The sequence below is a fragment of the Gorilla gorilla genome, chromosome X (genome assembly GCF_029281585.2).
Source record: "Gorilla gorilla gorilla isolate KB3781 chromosome X, NHGRI_mGorGor1-v2.1_pri, whole genome shotgun sequence".
Classification (NCBI taxonomy): domain Eukaryota; kingdom Metazoa; phylum Chordata; class Mammalia; order Primates; family Hominidae; genus Gorilla; species Gorilla gorilla.
The window spans coordinates 167,672,770-167,695,556 of NC_073247.2; the positions used below are offsets into that span (position 1 = coordinate 167,672,770).

The 22,787-nt window shown below is 39.5% G+C and overlaps 1 non-coding gene across 1 annotated transcript; it reads right to left on the reverse strand.

The window, feature by feature from the left end:
• Positions 1-17,752: 17,752 nt before the first annotated feature.
• On the reverse strand, positions 17,753-17,859 carry LOC129530170 (U6 spliceosomal RNA). The gene has a single exon (XR_008675751.1). It is a non-coding gene; the product is annotated as a U6 spliceosomal RNA (small nuclear RNA).
• Between the last annotated feature and the right edge of the window lie 4,928 nt (positions 17,860-22,787).

Genomic DNA, 22,787 nt, shown 5'->3' on the forward strand with positions numbered 1-22,787 from the left:
CCGAGGGCCTGAATAAAACAAGAAGGCAGAGGAAGGTTGAATTAACTCTACTTGACTACTGAGGTGGGACATCAATCTTCTCCAGCCCTCACCACTCCTGGTTCTCAGGCCTTAAGACCTGGACTAGAATCTACACTATTGATTCTCCACCTCTTGGACTTTGGGACACCACAGGCTTTCCTGGGGGTCCAGTTCACAGGTGGTTCGCAGCGGGACTTAGCCTCCAGAATGATGTGATGCAATCAATATCTCTTTAATTTAATTTAATTTAATTTTACTTAAATTCTGGGATATATGCATAGAACATGCAGGTTTGCTATGTAGGTATACATGTGCCACGGTGGTTTGCTGCACCTATCAACCTGTCATCTAGGTTTTAAGCCCCACATGCATTAGGTATTTCTCCTAATGCTCTCCCTCCCCTTTCCCCCCACCCCCAATAGGCCCTGGTGTGTAATGTTCCCCTCCCTGTGTCCATGTGTTCTTATTGTTCAACTCCCACTCATGAGTGAGACATGTGGTGTTTAGTTTTTTGTTCCTATGTTAGTTTGCTGAGAATGATGGTTTCCAGCTTTATCCATGACCCTCCAAAGACATGAACTCATTCTTTTTCATGGCTGCATAGTATTCCATGATATATATGTCTCACATTTTCTTTATCCAGTCTGTCATTGATGGGCATTTGGGTTGGTTCCGAGTCTTTACTATTGTAAATAGGGCTGCAGTAAACACACGTGTGCATGTGTCTTTATAGTAAAATGATTTATAATATACCCAGTAATGGGATTGCTGGGTCAAATGGTATTTCTGGTTCTAGATGAGCCAATCAATAGCTTATAAACAAGCAAACAAATTCTACTGATTCTATTTCTCTGGAGAACCCTGACCAACACAATGCTTTAATTATTTTTTTCTTACTGTGGTAAAATGTGCAGCACATAAAAGTTATAATTTTAGCCTGTTGTTGTTGTTGTTGTGAGACAAAGTCTCACTCTTGCCCAGGCTGGAGTGCAGTGGTGCAGTCACAGCTCACTGCAGCCTCAACCTCCCAGGCTCAAGTGATCCTCCCACCTCAGCCTTCTGAATAGCTGGGACTACTGGCATGTACCACTACACCCAGCTAATTTTTTATTTTTTGTAGAGCTGGGTTCTCCCCATGTTGCCCAGGCTGGTCTTGAACTCCTGGGCTCAAGGAATCCTTTCACTTTGGCCTCCAAAAGAGTGGGGATTACAGGTGTGAACCACTGCACCTGGCCTATTTGAGGCATTTTTAATTGTACAGCTCAGCGGCCTTCATGACATTCATATTGTTCGCTTCATGGTGGTTTTGGTTTGCATTTCCCTGATGATTAATGATGTTGGGCATCTTTTTCCTGGGCTTGCTGGCCATTTGTATATCCTCCTTGGAGAACTGTCTGTTCAAGATCTTTGCTCATGTTTGATTTGGGTTGTGTTTTTATTGTTGAGTTGTGACTATTCTTTATATATTATGGATACTTGTCTCAATTGTAATGGCAGGATTTTAGTTTATGGAGGTGACTGAATGATGATGTGGAGAGGCCAATGTTACTGAAAGAAGAGTTTTCTTACAGTTCCTGAGAGGAGGGGACATGCCACAACACGCAGGGCCACAGCGAAAGCGTTAGGATGGTCAAGAGGCAAAAGATGAGTGAGAAGGCATGGGCCATAGCCCTTACTGGAGTTTCTGCAGGAAAGGCAAGGCAGGGCCGGGCCATCAGTTTAGGACTGGCTACTTTGAATAACATGGGTGAGCCTGGGCTATAGGGGGTGGTCTCTAGTTGCCTGGAACCTGGCCTTGGGATGATTTAGGATAAGGGAAGTATTGGTTTGGTGCGTGAGAGTTATATAGAAGGTAGGTGGAGGCACAGACTTGGATCAGCCTGTCTGCACACGAAAGGAGAATTCCAGGCGACTTGACGTATATTTGTACAATTGTTTGATAATGCATTTCCATGTTTTTGGAAACAGTGAATCAAACGTGGACGGGAACAAGTCTCCCTCACTTGCCTCCTGCACCCAGCCTTGCCTCCGTGTGGGAATGCCCCATCCTTGGAGGGGAATGCCCCTTCTTGAAGGAGAGAGGTAAACGCTTGTCTGCTGGCCTTGCAGTTACTAGATGCCAAATAGACATAAAGAATTTAAGGCCAGGCGCAGTGGCTCACGCCTGTAATCCCAGCACTTTGGGAGGCCAAGGCGGGCAGATCACTTGAGATCAAATCACTTGAGGTCAGGAGTTTGAGACCAGCCTGGTCAAAATGGTGAAACCCCATCTCTACTAAACATACAGAAATTAGCCAGGTGTGGTGGCGTGTGCCTGTAATCCCAGCTAATTGGGGGGCTGAGGTGGGAGAATGGCTTGAACATGGGAGGCAGAGGTTTCAGTGAGCTGAGATCGTGCCACTGCACTCCCACCTGGGCAACAGAGCGAGACTCCATCTCAAAAAAAAAAAAAATCTGGGAAATCACAGGACAATATTAGACAGACCCTGAACAGATATATACAGTTGGCAAACATATTCTCTCATTCTGTGGGTTGTCATTTCACTTTTTTGATAGAGTTCTTCAATGCACAAAAGTTTAAAATTTTGTTGAAATTCATTTCATCTATGTTTTTCTCTTGTTGCTTGAGCTTCTGACACACACTATGAGGGAGTCAGGATTCTCAGAACAAAGAACCCATTGCCAAATCTGAGATCATCAGGATTTATCCCTGTGTATTCTCTTACATGTAGGCTTTTGTTTCATTTTGAGTTAATTTTTTATACGGTATGAGGTAAGGATATATCTTATAAAAATTTTTATGTTATAAAGTGATAAGCCAAAGCCTACAAAGGACAGTCTGGTGATATTTATTGCAAATGTATATCTCTCCCAATTCTATTTCTAGGAATTTATTCCATAGATACAACGCAAAAGATATATGTGTAAGGCAATTCACTGCAGCATTCTTTTTTTTTTAAATAATAGTAAAGCATTGTAAACAGTCCACGTGTCCCTCAATAGAGGCTTTGAAATAAATTGTGCAAAGATAAAATACTATAGGGCTACAAAAAATGAATTTCTGTATGCGCTGCTTTGGAAAGCTCTCCAAAAATTATTGTTCAATGAAAAGAAAAACAAGGTTTAGAACAGAATGGTTTTTTGGTGTGTGAAACATTTGGGACAATAAGATACACATTTATTTTTGAAGTTTTTAGGTGTTTTTTTTTTTTTTTTTTTGAGACAGAGCCTGCGCTCTGTCGCTCAAGCTGGAGTACAGTGGTGTGATCTCAGCTCACTGAAACCTCTGCCTCCTGGGTTCAAGTGATTCTCCTGCCTCAGCCTCCTGAGTAGCTAGGATTACAGGCACATGCCACCACACCTGGCTGATTTTTGTGTTTTTAGTACAGAGGGGGTTTCCCTGTGTTGGTCAGGCTGGTTTCAAACTCCTGACCACAAATGATCCCCCCTCCTCAGCCTCCCAAAGTGCTGGGATTACAGGCATGAGCCACCAAGCCTGGCCTAAGTTTTAAAAAAAATTAATTAAAAAATAATTGCATGTATTTATGGGATACAATGTGATGCTTTGATACACATATACACTGGGGAATGATACAACCAGGCTAGTTAGCGTATCCATCACCTCCGATAGTTACCATTTCTTTGTGGTGAGAACATTGAAAATCCTCTCCTTCAGGTCTTTTCAAATACACAATACATTAGTATTAACTATAGTCATCACGCGGTGCAATAGAGCACCAGAACTTAATTCTTCTAACTGATGATAACTTTGTACCCATTGACCAACCTCTCCCCTTTCCCTGCCCGCCCCTTCCTCCAGCCTCTGGTAACCATCATTCTACTCTCCACTTCTGTGAGTGTGACATTTTTAGAGTCCACACGTAAGTGAGGTCATGTAGAATTTTTGCTCTGTATATGCACATGTCTCATGTACAAGTAAAGACGCTCTGCAAATTTTAAGACACCAAGGATGGGGCATTCCCACAGCGAGGCAGGCGCTGGGTGCAGTAGGTAAGTGAGGGAGTGTTGTTCCAGTCCAGATTTGATTCACTATTTCTGAAAACATGGAAATGCATTACCAAACAATTGGACAAATATATGTCAAAATTTAAAAAGAACCTTCTGCAGAAAAGAAAGGAGCAATGGGGATAAAACAGCCACACGGTCATGGGTGTTGCACGTATAACATTTTGTTCCAGTTGAAGCTCCGTGTTTTCTTAGCCAGTTTTCTCGTGACTACTGATGTACTAAGTACAATCGCACCGGAGCTGGCCGACTCCGGGCTGTGGCCACGGATGTCAAATGACAGCCCTGGCCTCGTCCACACGGTAAAGAGCAGACCTCACACGGGATGGTTTACCATCGAGGGGTCCAGACAGAAAGGCTGTTCTAGAACCCCTCTCACTTAAAGAGCACAAATCCGAATGAATACGTTGTTTTATTGTTTTACCAGTAAGGTTCTTGACACTGATGACTTACCTTCCTATCCCCAGGAAACAGACGGTAAGTGTCCTTGAGAAGAATATCCCTTCACAGCAAATTCACATCTGTCCTTCAGCCTAGAGAGATCAGACAGAGATGAAGACCTCACCACTAAAGACCCACTCTCCTAGCTGTTTTGGAGAGGTCGCTCTTGTCTTTATAAACTTCTGAAGTTGTCTCTTGGCATATTTCCTTCCCCTCAAATCCTTATAAAAACAGGTGTGGCTAAAGCCTGTCTTTGCTGAAAGAACACTCTCTTCCTTAATAGAAAATTCTCTATTGAAAACTTATTTTCCCTGGCTGGGTGCAGTGGCTCACGCCTGTAATCTCATCACTTTGACAGGCCAAGGCGGGTGGATCACACAGTCAGGAGATCAAGACCAGCCTGGCCAACATGGTGAAATCCTGTCTACTAAAAATACACAAATTAGCTGGGTGTGGTGGTGCATGCCTATAATCCCAGCTACTTGGGAGGCTGAGGCAGGAGAATAGCTTGAACCAGGGAGTTGGAGGTTGTGGTGAGCCGAGATCGTGCCACTGCACTCCAGCCTGGCGACAAAGTGAGACTCCATCTCAAAAAAAAAAAAAGAAGAAAAAAAAGAAAGAAAGTAGTTTCCCTTTCTGGCTTCTGTGGTTAGCGGTGCAACAGTAGCAAAACTGGTCTCAGACATGTGAGTGGGAGGCAGGAAATCTGCAAAGTGACAATGGTCACCATGTGTACTTTTCACCCTTTCTGTGTGCTAGACCAGAGGCCCATGCTGGCGTGCCATTCTGACATGCACTGTGAGGGAGGTGACATTCTCAGAACAAATGCCGCATGTGTGGAAGATGGAGGAGCCCCGTGCCAAATTCCTTCTGTTTTTATCCTCCTTCCAGTAGGAGCCCCAGATATCAACTCCACAAATTTGAAACTGTGCCAGACCAGAGTGTGTAGAGAAGTGATTGGGGAACTGTGGGAGGGGGAGAAGATAATATTGGTATAATAAAATCAAATTCGGGGCTGGGCATAGTAGCTCACGCCTGTAATCCCAGCATTTTGGAAGGCCAAGGTGGGTGGATCACTTGAGGTCAGGGGTTCGAGACCAGCCTGACCAACATGGTGAAACCCTGTCTCTACAAAAAAATACAAAAATTAGCCAGGCGTAGTGGTGCCTACCTTTAGTCCCAGCTACTCTGGAGGCTAAGGTAGGAGAATGGCTTGAACCCAGGAGGTGGAGGTTGCAGTGAGCTGAGGTCGTGCCACTGCACTCCAGCCTAGGTGACAGAGTGAAACCCTGTCTCAACAAACAAACAAACACACACAAAAAAAAAAAAAGAAAAGAAAAAAGAAAAAATCAAACTTGAAAAAGAACTCCATTAAAAAGAAAAAAACTGATTTTATAACTATAATAAAACTATGCTATAAATATAATAAAATGCCATGGAGTCTTTGTCTAACTCTGAAGAAAAAAAATTGTCATCTAAAAGACAGATTCTGGAACCAAACACCAGAAAAGTTCTCAAGAAATGAATGGCTTCTTTAGAAGACAAAGAATGAGTAAGTTCAGTTGTAACCGGAAGTGAAAGCAAAGTCGTCTACAGCTATGCTTGGAGACGTTGGTCTTTCCATAGCATGGTCTTTTTGTGGCATGCAGCAGTGAGGGCAAAGAAACCACTAGGGAACTTTGAAGCCTTGGTTCCTGCTGCTAGGGATTCCATTGTACAGATCTACTATGCACCAGTTAATGGATAGTTTACTTTATCTATGCACCAGTTAATGGATATTTGAATTATTTTCAGTTTTTACTTATTATGAATAATGTGGCTTCAAACACCCCCATGTACGTTTTTAGGTAGACATAAACCTTCAATTCTCTTCATAGATACTTAGGAGTGAAATTGATGGATCGTTTGTTAAGTACAGGTTTAACTTTTTAACACACTTCCAAACTATTTTCCAAATGACTATGTCATTTTAAAATCTTACCAACACATACTTGTCAATACTTGGTATTGTCAATCTCTTAATTGTAGGCATTTTAGTGGGTATGAACTGAATGTATGTTATTCTGGTTTTAGTTGCATTTCCCTAATGATTAACTATTTGGAACATTTTTCATGTGTTTATTAGCCATTTATATATCTTCTTAGGTGATATGTCTACTAAAATCCTTTACCCATTTTTAATTAGCTTCTAACTATTGAGCTGTTCAAATTCTTTGCATTATCTGTATATAAATCCTTGATCAAATAAATCATTTGCAAATATTTTCTCCAAGTGTATAGTTTATCTGTTTACTTTCTTAATGCTGTCTTTTGAAGAAGAAAAGTTTTAAATTTTGTTGAAGTATAATTTATCAATATTTTCTTTTATGAATCATATTTTTGATGTCAAATCTAAAAATCTTTTTTTTACCTAATTCAAGGCCACAAAGATTTTTCTTCTATCTTTTAAAGAAGTTTTATAGTTTTAGTTCTTACATTGAAGCTTATGGTCCATTTAAATTAATTTTTGTGTATATCTGCTGGTGGGAATGTAAATTAGTACAACCTCTATAGAAAACAGTATGGAGATTTCTTTAAAAATTAAAAGTAGAGCTACCATTCGATCCAACAATCCCATTTCTGAGTATCTACCCAAAGGAAAAAAAATCATTATAAAAAAGACACCTGCATGCATATATTCACTGCAGCACAATTCACAACTGCAAAGATAAGGAACTAACCTAAGTGCTCATCAACCAATAAGTGGATAAGGAAAATAAGGTATATATATACCATGAATACGACTCAGCCATAAGCAAGAATAAAATAATGTTTTCTGCAGCAACTTTGATGGAGCCGGCGGCCATAATTCTAAGTGAAATAACTCAGGAATAGAAAGCCAAATATTGCATGTTCTCACCAGTGGGAGCTAAGCTATGGGTATGCAAAGGCATACAGAGTGATATAATGGACTATGGAGACTCAGAAGGGGGAGGGTAGGAGGGAGGGCAAGTGACAAAAAGCTACATATTTGGTACAACGTATATTACTCAGGTGACGCTTGCATTAAAATCTCAGACTTCATCACTATACAATTCATCCATGCAACCAAAAACCACTTGTACCCCAAAAGCTATTGAAATAAAAAATATTAAATAAAAATACAAATTAAAAAGGCAAAAAATAATAATTTTGTGTATGATGTGAGATAAAGGTCTAAAGTCATTTATTGTATATCAATTCAATTCTATATTAGTCCATTCTTACGCTGCTAATAAAGACATACCAAAGATTAGGTAATTTATAATGGAAAGAGGTTTAATTGACTCAGTTCAGCATGGCTGGGGAGGCCTCAGGAAACTTGCAATCTGGTAGAAAGGGAAGCAAACACATCCTTCTTCACGTGGTGGCAGCAAGGAGAAGTGTCAAGCAAAAAGGGGAAAGGCCCTTATAAAACCACCAGATCTCATGAGAACTCACTATCATGAGAACAGCATGAGGGTAACTGCCCCCATGATTCAGTTACCTCCCACCGGGTCCCGCCCATGACACATGGGGATTATGAAAACTATAATTCAAGATGAAATCTATGTGGGGACACAGCCAAACCATATCAATAAACATCATCTGTTGAAAAAAAGCTGTCTTTTCTACAGGGATTGCCTTTGCACCATTGTCAAAAATCAATTGTCCATAAATGTAAAGGTTTATTTTTGTACTCTCTATTCTGTTCCATTGACCAACATGTCTGTCTATATGCCAATACCGCCCTGAGTTGATTACTCTAGTTTTACAGTGAATTTTGAAATGAAGTAATATGAATTGTGGGTTTTTTTTCAAACTTACATTGGCTAGTCTACATCCTTTGCATCTTAATATATATTTTGGAATCAACTTGCTAATTTCTACAAAATCCTAACTGGAGTTTTGGTAGGGATTGCATTTGAATTTGTAGGTAAATTTGGGTAGAATTGCCATCTGAACAATACTGAGTTTTCTGACCCAGGAACATAACATATTTCTCCATTTATTTAGATCTTCACAAAACATTGTTTCGAAATTCTCAGTGTATGAGTCTTACACTTCTTTTGTTGATATTTTCCCAAGTGTTTTATTATTTTTTATTGTATTGTGAGTGCAATTTTTTTCCTTAATATCATTTTAGATTGTTCATTGCTAGCATATAAAATACAATTGATTTTTTATATTGGTTTTATATCCTGCAACCTTCCTAAACTTACTCATTAGTTCTAGCAGGTTTTTAAAAATAGATTCCATCAGATTTTCTACACACATCTTCTGTGATTAAGGACAGTTTTATTTCTTTTTTCCCAGTCTGGATGCCTTTTATTATTTTTTTACAGTCTATCCCTGGCTATAACTTTCAGTAAAATTTTCAATAGAAGTGTTAAGAATGGACATGCTTGTCTTGTTTCTGATCTCAGTCTTTCACCATCAAATATCACATAGATACAGGTTTCTTGAGAAAAGCTCTTTATAAGGTTGAAGAAGTTCTGCTTTTTTCTACTTTGTGGAAAGTTCTTTTTATTTTATCATGGATTTTGTCAAATGATTTTCCTATATCTATTGAGATAATCATGCGATTTTTCTTTATTCTATTAATATGGTATGTAATATTAATATATTTTAAGATGTTAATCTAACCTTACTTTCCTGGGGTAATTCCCACTTTGTCATGGTGGGTACTTAAAAATATATGTTTATGTATTCAGTTTGCTAGTATTATTTTTAAAGAGTTTTTGCATCTATTTTTATGAGAGATTTTAGTTGATAGTTTTTCCTACTTCTGATATCTTTGTATTGTGTTGGTATCTGGGTAATGATACTGGCCTCATCGAATGAGTTAGGAAATATTTCCTCCTCACCTATTGGTATCGGTTGAACTGTGCCCTCCTTCCCAAATGTATACGTTAAAATGCTAAGTGCCAGTGCCTCAGAATGTGCTCTTATTTGGAGATGAGGTTTCTATAGAGGTAATCAAGTTAAAATGAGGTCTTTAGGGTGGGTCCCAATCCAATACGACTGGTGTCCTTGTAAGAAGCGGAAATTTGGACACAGACACAGACAGAGGGGAGAGAATGTGAAGACAGGCGGAAGATGACTCTGCAAGCCAGTGAAAGAGGCCTGGAACAGACCCTTCCCTCACAGTCCTTGGAAGGAACCAACCTACCAACACCTTGGTCTTGGACTTGTAGCCTCTAGAACTGTGAGACAGTAAATTTCCGTAGTTTAAGCCACATAGTGCAGTACTTTGTGATGGCAGCCCTCATAAACAAATACACAGATTTTCTGAAGAGTTTGTATAGGATTGGCAAGATTGCTTCCTTAAATATTGGATACAATTGACCAGTAAAGTCATCTGGGCCTAGAGGTTTTTTTTGTGGGAAGATTTTAAGTTACTAATTCAATTTCTTATTTGTTATCAGTCTCCTCAGATTTTAAATTTCTGATTGAGTCAGTTTTGGTAATTTTTGTCTTTCTAGGAATTTATACATTTCATCTATGTTGTGTAATTTGCTGGCATAAAGCTGTTCATAGTATTCTCTTAAAATCCTTTCTGTAGGGTCAGTAGCTACATTCCCTTTTCATTCCTGATTTTCATAATTTATGTCTTATTTCTTTTTTTCTTTGTCAGTCTAGAGAAAATTTTATCAACTGTATTTCTCTTTTCAAATAATCAGCTTTTGACTTTCTTCCTTACTGTTTTTAATTTTATTGATTTGTATTTTGATCGCTATTGTTTCCTTCAATTTACTTTGGGTTTAATTTGCCCTTCTTTTTCTATCTGTTGAAGTGAAAGATTAGATTATGGATTATAGATCTTTCTTCCTTCTAATTTAAGCATTTAAAGCTATAAACTTTCTTTTAGGCCTTGCATTAGCTACCCTCAGAGATTTCAGTGGTTTTGTTTTCATTCAGTTTGAAATGTTTTCTAATTAACCTTATGATTTTTTTTCTTTGACCCATGGTTATTAAATTATTTATTTATTTATTATTTTATTTGGGGGGGGGGTGTTTTGCTCTTATTGGCCAGACAGGAGTGCAATGGCACGACCTCGGCTCACTGCAGCATCCACTTCCCAGGTTCAAGTGATTCTCCTGCCTCAGCCTCCTGAGTAGCTGTGACTACAGGCGTGTGCCACCATGCCAGATAATTTTTGTATTTTTAGTAGATACGGGGTTTCACAGACGGAGTCTCATGCTGTCTTCCAGACTGGAGTGCAGTGGCTCAGTCTCAGCTCACTGCAACCTCTGCCTTCCAGTTCAAGTAATTCTCCTGCCTCAGGTTCCTGAGTAGCTGCGACTACAGGTGCGTGCCACCATGCTGGCTAATTTTTGTATTTTTAGTAGATATGGGGTTTCGCCATGTTGGCCAGGCTGGTCTCGAACTCCTCACCTCAGGTAATCTACCCTCCTCAGCCTCCCAAATTGTTGGAATTACAGGCATGAGCCACCGCTCCTGGCCTCCATGGTTATTTAGAAGTATGTTTTTCAAATGTTTGAGGGTTTACCAAATTTCTTTCTGTCGTTAATTTTCAATTTAGTTCCATCAGGGTTGGAGGACATACTTCAGATGACTTCAATCCTTTTAAGTTTATTGAGACTAGTTTCGTGATCCAGCAAAGGCTCTATCCTGGAAAATGTTCCATGTGGATGTGAAAGGACTGTATACCTTGCTGTTGGGTGGGAGCATTCTATATGTTAGCTGGGTAAAGTTGGTTGACAGTTGTGCAAGATTTATATATCCTTATTCATTTTATGCCTAGCCATTCTATCAGTTACTTAGAGAAGGGACTTAAAATTTCTAATTACAATTACTAAATTGTCCATTTCTCCTTTCCATTCTGTCAGTGTTTGCTGCATGTATGTGTTATTCAATGCCTATGTCTTTATAATTGTTTTATGTTTCTGATGTTTTGATACTTTTATCATTATGAAATATTGTTGCTATTTATCCCTACCAATATTTCTTGATTTAAATTGTATTTTTTTTCTGATATTAACATAAGTACTTCAACTCCCTTATGGTAACATTTTGTATGATTTACATATATTTTTTCCATTTTTTTTTTTTTTTTTTTTTTTGAGACAGAGTCTCTCTCTGTCACCCAGGCTGGAGTGCACTGGTGCAATCTCAGCTCACTGCAACCTCCGCCTCCCACGTTCAAGCGATTCTCTTGCCTCAGCCTCCTGCCTCTTGAGTAGCTGAGATTACAAGTGTGCACCACCAGGCCCAGCTAATTTTTGTATTTTTAGTAGAGATGGGGTTTCACCATGTTGGCCAGGCTGGTCTCGAACTCCTGACTTCAAGCGATTCGCCCACCTGGTCCTCCCAAAGTGCTGGGATTACAGGCATGAGCCAGCTATATTTTCCCCATTCTTTTACTTTGTAACTACTTTTGTCTGAATTAAAAGTGCTTTTCTTGATGACAGCTTATGTAGTCATGTGTCAATTAACGACAGGGAAGTTTTGAGAAATGTACCTTTCCAGAAACCTAGATGGTATAGCCTGCTACACACCTAGACTATAGGGTATAACCTAGTGATCCTAGGCTACAAACCTGTACGGCATGTTACTGTACTCAACACTGCAGGAAATTGTAACATAATCATGACTATTTGTGTATATAAACATTTCTAAAGATAGAAGAGATAGAGTAAAAATATGATATAAAAGATAAAAAATGTAACACCTGTATAGAGCACTTCCCATGAATGGAGCTTGTAGGACTAAAGTTGCTTTGGGTGAGTCAGTGAGTGAATGGTAATTGAATGTGAATGTCTAGGACATTACTGTACCCTACTGCAGACTTTATACACACTGTACACTTAGGCTACACTTAATTTATTAAAAATGGTTTTCTTTCTTCGATAATAAAATAACATTACATACTACAACTTTTTAAATTTATACCCTTTTATTTTTTTGAGGCAGAGACTAGCTCTGTTGCCAAGCTGGAGTGCAGTGGTGTGATCTTGGCTCACTGCAGCCACTGCCTCCTGGGTTCAAGCGATTCTCCTGCCTCAGCCTCCTGAGTAGCTGGAATTACAGGCACGTGGCGCCACTCCCAGCTAATTTTTGTATTTTTAGTAGAGATGGGGTTTCACCATATTGGCCAGGATAATCTCAATCTCCTGACCTTGTCATCTGCCCACCTCGGCCTCCCAAAGTGCAGGGATTACAGGCATGAGCCACCAAGCTTGGCTTTTATCCTTTTTAATATTTTAACTTTTTGACTTTTTTGCAATAACACTTAGCTTAAAGCATATATTGTACAGCTGTACAAAAGTATTTTCTTTCTTTATAGCCTTATTCAATATTTATTTTTAAAATTTGTAATTTTTTTTCCTACTTTTCAAACTTCTTTGTTAAAAACGAAGAGACAAACACACACATTAGTCTAGGGCTCTACCGGGAGGGTCAGGATCATCAATATCACTGTTTCCCACCTCCACATCTTGTCCCACTGGAAGGTCTTCAGGGTCAGTAACATGGACGGAGCTGTCACTTCCTATGACAGCAATAATTTCTTTGGGAATATCTCCTGAAGGACCTGCCTGAGGCTGCTCTACAGTTAAAAAAAAATAAGTAGGTGTACACTCTAAAATAGCAACAAAAAAAGGTATAGTACGGTGTATACATAAACCAGTAGTGTAGTCATTTATTATCTTTATCAAGCATTAGAGACTGCAACTATAATTATGTGGGCTATACTTTTATATGACTGGTAGTAGATTTGTTTACACCAGCTTCACTAGACACTCATGAGTAATGCTTTGTGCTGCAGCGTTACCACAGATATGACATCACGAGGCAACAGAAATTTTTCAGCTTCTTTATAATCCTATGGGACCACCGTCCTATATGCGGCCTGTCATTGACTGAAATGTCATGGTGTAGCACACGACTGTATTGGACCGTGCTTTTTCGTACATGTTGATAATGACTGCCTTTTGATTGGAGTGTTTAATCCATTACATTTAATTTAATTGTTGATATCTTTGGATTTACATCTGCCATTTTACTATTTGTTTTTGTATGTCCCATGTCTTTTTTCCCCCCATCCTATTTTGCTGCCTTCTTTTGTGTTAAACACATCCTTTTTTTTTTTTTAAGTGTGAGACATTTTAAGTCCTAGGTTATTTTATTAACTATTTTGAAATTTAATTTTCTTTGTGGTTACTCTAGGGATTATAATACATATCTTATCACAATCTACTATAACTTAATGCTGGGAATTTTGAAAAATATAATAACTTTGTTCTAATATAGCTCCATTTCCCCATTCTTTGAGCCATTAATGCTATATTTATTATACTTATATATGCCATAAATCCGACAGAACAGTGATAGAGTGATTGCCTTATGCAGTCATATAATATTTAAACAAACATTTTAAACTATTTTATATTAACAAATGTATATATATATATCATAAGAACTTACATAATCTATAAATATATATTTAAACAGAACATTTAAAACAACCTCATATAAAAAAAGAGAAAAAAACCTGTTCATACAGCCCTTTATGCTAACCCACATATTTATCATTTCCATTGCTCTTCATTTCTTTCTGCGGATTCATTTTCTGGTACCATTTTCTTTCAACCTGAAAGTCTTCCTTTAATATTTCTCATGGGACAGTTCTGCTGGCTACAGATTCTGTTTTTGTTCATCTTTCTTTTGAGCAGAATCTCGCTCTGTCACCCAGGCTGGAGTGCAGTGGCACGATCTTGGCTCACTGCAACCTCCACCTCCGGAGTTGAAGTGATTCTTGTGCCTCAGTCTGCAGAGTAGCTGGGACTATAGGTGACTGCCACCACGCCCAGCTAATTTTTGTATTTTTTGTAGAGATGGGGTTTCACCATGTTGGCCAGGCTGATCTCAAACTCCTGAGCTGAAGTGACCCATCCGCCTCGGCCTCCCAAAATGCTGGGATAACAGGCATGAGCTGCTGTGCCCGGCCTGTTTTTGTATATCTTTGAATGAATTTATTTTAGCTTCTTTATATATATATTTTTTTTATTATACTTTAAGTTATAGGGTACATGTGCACAACATGCAGGTTTGTTACATATGTATACATGTGCCATGTTAGTGTGCTGCACCCATTAACTCGTCATTTAACATTAGGTATATCTCCCAATGCTATCCCTCCCCCCTCCCCCCACCCCACAACCGGCCCCAGTGTGTGATGTTCCCCTTCCTGTGTCCATGTGTTCTCATTGTTCAATTCCCACCTATGAGTGAGAACATGCGGTGTTTGGTTTTTTGTCCTTGCGATCGTTTGCTGAGAATGATGGTTTCCAGCTTCATCCATATCCCTACAAAGGACATGAACTCATCATTTTTTATGGCTGCATAGTATTCCATGGTGTACATGTGCCACATTTTCTTCATCCAGTCTATCATTGTTGGACATTTGGGTTGGTTCTAAGTCTTTGCTATTATGAATAGTGCCACAATAAACATACGTGTGCATGTGTCTTTATAGCAGCATGATTTATAATCCTTTGGGTATATACCCAGTAATGGGATGGCTGGGTCAAATAGTTTTTCTAGTTCTAGATCCCTGAGGAATCGCCACACCGACTTCCACAATGGTTGAACTAGTTTACATTCCCACCAACAGTGTAGAAGTGTTCCTATTTCTCCACATCCTCTCCAGCACCTGTTGTTTCCTGACTTTTTAATGATTGCCATTCTAACTGGTGTGAGATGGTATCTCATTGTGGTTTTGATTTGCATTTCTCTGATGGCCAGTGATGATGAGCATTTTTTCATGTGTCTGTTGGCTGCATAAATGTCTTCTTTTCAGAAGTGTCTGTTCATATCCTTTGCTGACTTGTTGATGGGGGTTTTTTTTCTTGTAAATTTGTTTGAGTTCTTTGTAGATTCTGGATATTAGCACTTTGTCACATGGGTAGATTGTAAAAATTTTCTCCCATTCTGTAGGTTGCCTGTTCGCTCTGATGGTAGTTTCTTTTGCTGTGCAGAAGCTCTTTAGTTTAATTAGATCCTATTTGTCAATTGTGGCTTTTGTTGCCATTGCTTTTGGTGTTTTAGGCATGTAGTCCTTGCCTATGCCTATGTCCTGAATGGTACTGCCTAGGTTTTCTACTAGGGTTTTTATGGTTTTAGGTCTAACATTTAAGTCTTTAATCCATCTTGAATTAATTTTTGTATAAGGTGTAAGGAAGGGATCCAGTTTCAGCTTTCTCCATATGGCTAGCCAGTTTTCCCAGCACTATTTGTTGAATAGGGAATCCTTTTCCCATTTCTTGTTTTTGTCAGGTTTGTCAAAGATCAGATAGTTGTAGATGTGTGGTATTATTTCTGAGGGCTCTGTTCTGTTCCATTGGTTTATATCTCTGTTTTGGTACCGGTACCATGCTGTTTTGGTTACTGTAGCCTTGTAGTGTAGTTTGAAGTCAGGTAGTGGGATGCATCCAGCTTTGTTCTTCTGGCTTAGGATTGACTTGGCAATGCAGGCTCTTTTTTGGTTCCATATAAAATTTAAAGTAGTTTTTTCCAAGTCTGTGAAGAAAATCATTGGTAGCTTGATGGGGATGGCATTGAATCTATAAATTACTTTGGGCAGTATGGCCATTTTCATAATGTTGATTCTTCCTATCCATGAGCATGGAATGCTCTTCCATTTGTTTGTATCCTCTTTTATTTCATTGAGCAGTGGTTTGTAGTTCTTCTTGAAGAGGTCCTTCACATCCCTTGTAAGTTGGATTCCTAGGTATTTTATTTTCTTTGAAGCAATTGTGAATGGGAGTTCCCTCATGATTTGGCTCTCTGTTTGTCTGTTATTGGTGTATAAGAATGCTTGTGATTTTTGCACATTGATTTTGTATCCTGAGACTTTGCTGAAGTTGCTTATCAGCTTAAGGAGATTTTGGGTTGAGACGATGGGGTTTTCTAGATATACAATCATGTCATCTGCAAACAGGGACAATTGGACTTCCTCTTTTCCTAATTGAATACCTTTTATTTCTTTCTCCTGCCTGATTGCCCTGGCCAGAACTATGTTGACTAGGAGTGGTGAGAGAGGGCATCCCTGTCTTGTGCCAGTTTTCAAAGGGAATGCTTCCAGTTTTTACCCATTCAGTATGATATTGGCTGTGGGTTTGTCATAGATAGCTCTTATTATTTTGAGATACGTCCCATCAATACCTAATTTATTGAGCGTTTTTAGCATGAAGTGCTGTTGAATTTTGTCAAAGGCCTTTTCTGCATTTATTGAGATAATCATGTGGTTTTTGTCTTTGGTTCTGTTTATATGCTGGATTTTGCTGGACATATTGGTTGACACTGTTTTCTTTGAGTCTTTTGAATATGTTGTTCTACTGCCTTTTGGCCTCTATTGATTCTGATGGAAACTCAGCTGTTAAATATGTTGTTGTTCTTCTGTACATGGGAGTTATTTTTCTCTTACTGCATTCAAGATTTTTAAATTGTCTTTGGCTTTTAGCAATTTAACTATGATGTGCAAATCTCTTTGTGTTTTTCTTACCTAGGATTGTGGGGCTTCTTGAACCTGCTGATTAATGTTTTTCAGCATAGTTGGGAGGTTTTCAGGGCATTATTTCTTCAAAAAAATTTTTTTTAACCTTTTTTCTGCTCTCCTCCCCTTCAGGACTCTTATTATATGTATGTTTGTGTGCTTGATGTTGTCCCAGAGGTCTCTGAGGCTCTGATCATTTTTCTCCAGCCTTTTTTTTCTGTGTTCTTCAGAAAGGATAATTTTTCTTTCTTTCTTTCTTTCTTTTTTTTGAGGTAGAGTTTTGCTCTTGTCGCCCACAATGCAGTGGCACTATCTTGGCTCACTGCAACCTCTGCCTCTTGTGTTCAAGTGATTCTCCTGCCTCAGCCTCCCAAGTAGCTGGGATTACAGGCACCCGCCATCATGCCCGACTAATTTTTGTATTTTTAGTAGAGGTGGGGTTTCATCATTGTTGGCCAGGCTGGTCTCGAACTCCTGACCTCAGGTGATCCACCTGCCTCGGCCTCCCAAAGTGCAGGGATTACAGGTGTGAACCACCTCGCCTGGCTGCAGAAAGGATAATTTCTACTCATCTATCTATGTCTATAGATGTGAGATGATAGAAGGAAATAATCAGTAAGTTCAGACTCTTGCTGTTCTTATATGACATTTGGGTAGATTTCATGAATAGACCCTTTTTAGTTTATTATTTGCTTTTGGTTGATTTCCAGTCCTAAAACGCTTGTTTAAACAATTTTATACTTTTTTTTAAAATGAAATGCTTCATGAATTTGCGTGTCATCCTTGTGCAGGGGCCATGCTAATCTTCTCTGTATCATTCCAATTTTAGTTCACGTGCTGCTGAAGTGAGCAAAACAACTTTGTACTTTTATATTTGTTTTGGCGGGGAGAGGATTTGTCCACCTTTTTAGGCTGCTCTAACTTGAAGTATCATCTCTGGTATGTTTATAGTTTTTTTTAATGTTTACATTTTGGAGTTTTAATTTTGTTCATTCAGTAGCTTGAGATAGGGATCTAACTTTGTTTTTCTTCCAAATGAATAGATGATTTACCAAACAACTTCTGGCTGACTGACTGCATCCCCAGCTTCAGTCTGTTTGTGTATATAATTTTTGGTTGAGACTAATGTTTGAGCATGTGTGTGTATGTTGGTGCAGCTGTGGAAGAAAATGAATGGCAGGTAGGTCCTCAAAATAAAATGAATCACCTCGAAATGTTAAGATAAAATGGAAGCATCTGTATGCAATGGGTGAGATTAATCTGTGGAAGACATCTCAGAGATGACCAGTGTTTAGACTGTTATTTGTGATGCTGTTGTGTCTGACTTTGAGCCATTCATGACTCTACATACTTGTTTTTTTTACATCCTGTCTACATCTTTTCCTGCATCTAATCTTAGTCCAACATTTTGATTTTAGCTTTTCTGCTATTTTTGTACACTTGGCAACAACGTGGGACCCTTATTTAAAAGAGCAAGTGGCCTTATAAAAGAGACCCCAGAAAGATTCCTCACCCCTTTTACCATGTGAAAACACAGAAAAAGACAGCCATCTATGATCCAGGAAGCAGACCCTCACCAGACTCCAAATCTGCCAGTGTCTTGACTTTGCACTTCCAGCCTCTAGGACCATGAGTAATTAATTTCTCCCTATGGCATTTTGTTATAGCAGCTTGAACAGACTAAAACAACGACTTATGCATAAGGAAAATTAACTTTTGGCAAGTTATTTTTATGGCAATGACCTCTCACTCAAGGATATTCAGCAGGTAATTGCAGAAGGAGATAGGAACTCACCTCTGTCTGCAACAGTTCTGAAAAAAAAATCTCTTAAACACCACAATTCAACAGGGGGATGTGTCCTGAAAGAGAAATGGGCTTCATTTTAGGTGGGTAAGTCAATCTCCATAGTAATTAGAGACAAAGTACATAAAGCACGTCATGTGACATAGGACTCAATAAATGGTGGTTATCAGCATCATCATCGTCATAATCATTATATGATAGTTGTTTTGTGATACAGCTAAAATTAAACAAAATTTAAGGATACCGGCCACCCCTAAATGAAATGTTAGGGCGAAATTCCAGGCTCTGACAAGCCAAGGCCCAGATAGAACCATAATGCAAGGTCCCCTTACATGGCACTACTATGCTGAGAGCTCGGCCGTGCCTGGAAGTGTCACCTACCTTATCAGTTGCACCATCACTCTAGTTAGCTACCTCATGCTGGGGAGTGTTTCTGTGGTGTACAATAGGCCCGCTGAGAGAAAGAGTCTTTGATGCTATTTATTTGGGCTGAGATAGGTCTATGGCTGCCTACATGGGCAGCATTTCAGGGGTAGCACACAGGCTTTGAGATCTGGATGCAGCCCTACTCATGTCCTAGCTGCGTGAGCTTCGCAAGTTGCTTTATCCCTCCGAGACCCAGGTCTTGTATCTATAAAACAAGGTTGATGATACTTTGCAGGGTTTTTGTGAAAATTGGAGATAATATGTAGGAAGTATTCAGTACACCCTAAGTGCTATATAATGGTATTATTTAAACACTTCAACAGCATCCATTAGTGACCCCTATCTTGGAGGTTTTACTTGAGGCTTAAAAGAAAAAAATATGTAAAGTACCTAGTACGTAATAGACCCTTAATAATTGGTAGACTATTATGTAAATTTCAAGGAATACAGTTATCGAATGGACTTCTTTAAGTGTAATTCTCAATTTGTAGTTAAGAGGCTTGGGTCTTGGATCTAGAGCTACTTAGCTGTGTACTCTGGGTCTCAGTTTCCTCACTCGAAAATGACATATTTGCACAAATGAGAAGCCAAGATGTCTCTTTTTATAAATTGAAAAGGAAACTTTTTTACAATTAGCAAGGAAGGAGCTTTGGAATACTAGGGAACATTCTAGAAGCCTGGCTTAACACTACTAAGTTAGGGTCATTAAATTTTCAAAATGAATGAATTCTTTAGGAATAAGAGAGGAAGAATAATATGCATAGCCGAGTTAATTCATTCAGATGTATTAGCTGTGCACCTGAGTCTTGGAGAAATGTCTTGCTCCTCTGAGCTCCTCCAAACGGGATTTTTGATGGAGTCTTACATGTTTTGCTTTCTTCTCACATCAAAACATTCCACGTACTTTGAGTTTAGATTCAGCCCTTCCTCCTGGTATTAAGGAAGCAGTGAATACATCACCATCAACCTTCTTTCTATCAATATGAGAGACCTACCTGCTGTTTTTTTATTTTTATAAGAAGAACACCTTTTTGCAGCCAAAAGATTCAGCTTACCTTGAAAGAAACTTTCCTCTTAATTGAAAAGCTATTAACGACATGCTCTTTGAGTTAAATATTGGTGTTTGTGGGGGGAGGGGTGCGGGGAGAGGTTGGTGAATGAGAAAGTTCTGCTTTGGGGATTCTGATACAAAAACTATTAAGGGATTACATAGTTGCCTTAGCCCTGCATACATTCTTCATGATTCATTTATTTGTTCTCGTACGCTCAGTGCCTGGCACATAGTACAGGTATCTGCTAAAATGTTTGTCGAATTAGTAAATGAATAAGAGAAATGTCTTTTCATAGTCTCCAGTAAGGAAAATAGCATAAATAATCTTGAATGTGTTTCTGGTGGATTCTGTTTGAATAGAATTTAACTGGGCAGGGTACGTGGATTTTGGGAAACTGGGTTTAGGAGCAGTCAGGGAAGGGGAGATGCTAGCTTAGTACCTGCTGGGACCTCTTCCTTCAGACAGAGAAAGGGATGGCATAGTGTGAGGAGGTTAACAACCCACTGCTGTGGGCTTAGCATTCAGTCTCCAGCCCGAATAAGGCCTGTTGGCCTCCTCCAACCATAGTTGGGAATTGGGTATGCATGTGTGGGGAGGATGGGTAGGAATGGCTGAGCCTTGCCTGAGTTATTGGAAAGAAGCAAAGGTTGCAAAAACAAAAATAAAAACAAAAATGTTGAAACTAAAAATGTGTTTATATGTGATATGAAGCAAGTGAATGACCCTTACACTTGCATTTGGTACTTGATGCCACTCTTTAAGGATGATGACTTTTCATACTGAAGATGCCCCTTCCTTTCTAGAGGATCAAGAACTTCGCTTTATTCCTGGCAGTGTGCATTGCTCATGGCAGCATGAAAAAAACAGAGTCCTGAGTATGAAGTAGAAAAAAGAATAGACTAGAAGTCATGGATCACTCGGTAAGCTGTGGGGCTTCTGGCAAATTAACCTCTCTGGGGCTCTATTAAAACATCTGCAAAGTGAGGCGTTTGGACTAGCTGATCTTTTTTATTCAGCAACATAAACTGGGCTGGGTGCTAGGCAGTAGGAGCTTGAGTTGAGTCACACAGAGTCCTGGTTCACATTCTGGCTGATAAGAGCTGGAAGAGGAGTTAATTAAAAATACCAGCAGACACAGAGGAGGGGATAATTCATTCTGTTTGCTAGGGCTTGGGAGCTGATATTTGAAAAGTAGGAATTCTCCAGAAATGTATTAATTTTGTCATCATTCATTCATTTATTCAACAAATGTTGACACTATGGCAACTGTATACAAGGATGCCTACTTTCTATAAAGAATAGGGAAATAGTTATGAAGAAAGCAGACAAAATCTACTTTCAGTTTAATCTAAGCTGAAGCTGCTAGGGGAGGTTGGGAAAAGGTACTATTAGTTTTAGCTTTGAATGAATATTTAATATTGTTTCATTTCACTCTCCCAGTATACCCACAAAGAAGGCAGTATTCTCACTTTACAGTGAGAAACCTGAGGCCTAGAGGAGTGAAATCATTCACTGAGCTCATACTAATAAGTCATAAGGACTCAAGCCCACCCCTGCCTGTGTTCAGAGCGCCAGCATTTACCCGTATTGCAATTTTATGGCAGAAGTGGCTTCCTAGGCCACTGGGTGAGTGAACACTTGTTTCACCTTCCCAACACTCCTTCTTTGAGGAACAGTGCACCTGTTTTCTTCTGGAGAGCTAAGCCCTCCCACTCTCAATTCAGTCCTATAAAGAGGAGCTCTCATCCCTCCTACAGGTGTCAGAGGCAAGGTCATGATGTGAGCTTAATGTATCAGACCACATGTCCTTCTAGGCACACTAGTTGGCCCAACCAGTGATGGGCACAGGACCAAGCTGTACCAATTGGTATCAATGCCTGGACTTTTGCTGGAAATATTGAAAAAGGGTCTTGTTTTTTTCCCTGGATTGTTAAACTGTAGACTGTAAGCCTAGAGTAGCTGATGTTCTCCAGAAGGGGTGATGGAGCCTGCCTGAAAATGAAGCTTAATAGAGAAGTCTATTAGTTCATTCTCACATTGCTATAAATAAATACCTAAGACTGGATAATTTATAAGAAAAGAGGTTTAATTGGCTCATGGTTCTTCAGGCTGCACAATCATGGGGGAAGGTGAAAGGAGAGCAGGCTTCTCTCATAGTTGGAGCAGGAGGAGGAGAGATAGAGAGTGGGGAGGGAGGTTTTGTTGTAGGACTTTTCCCTTAGTTCAGCTAAGAGCTGGGTTCTTGTCACATGGCCATGGGAGATCAGGCTTGCAGACACTTTGAAGGGTGAGAATAAATGGAAATTATTGGGCAAAAGGGAAAAAAACCCCAACAGGGACCTTCTACAAAGCCAGAACCCTGCTAGTGTGCTTCCCGCCTCGCAGACTGAATCCCACGTTCCGCCCAGGAAGAGGAGGGGCCAGGCTCCTTCCGGCTGCAAACAGCACCAACTTCCCGAGGCTCCACCCCAGTGTGCACCCCTCCCAGTGCGCAGGCCA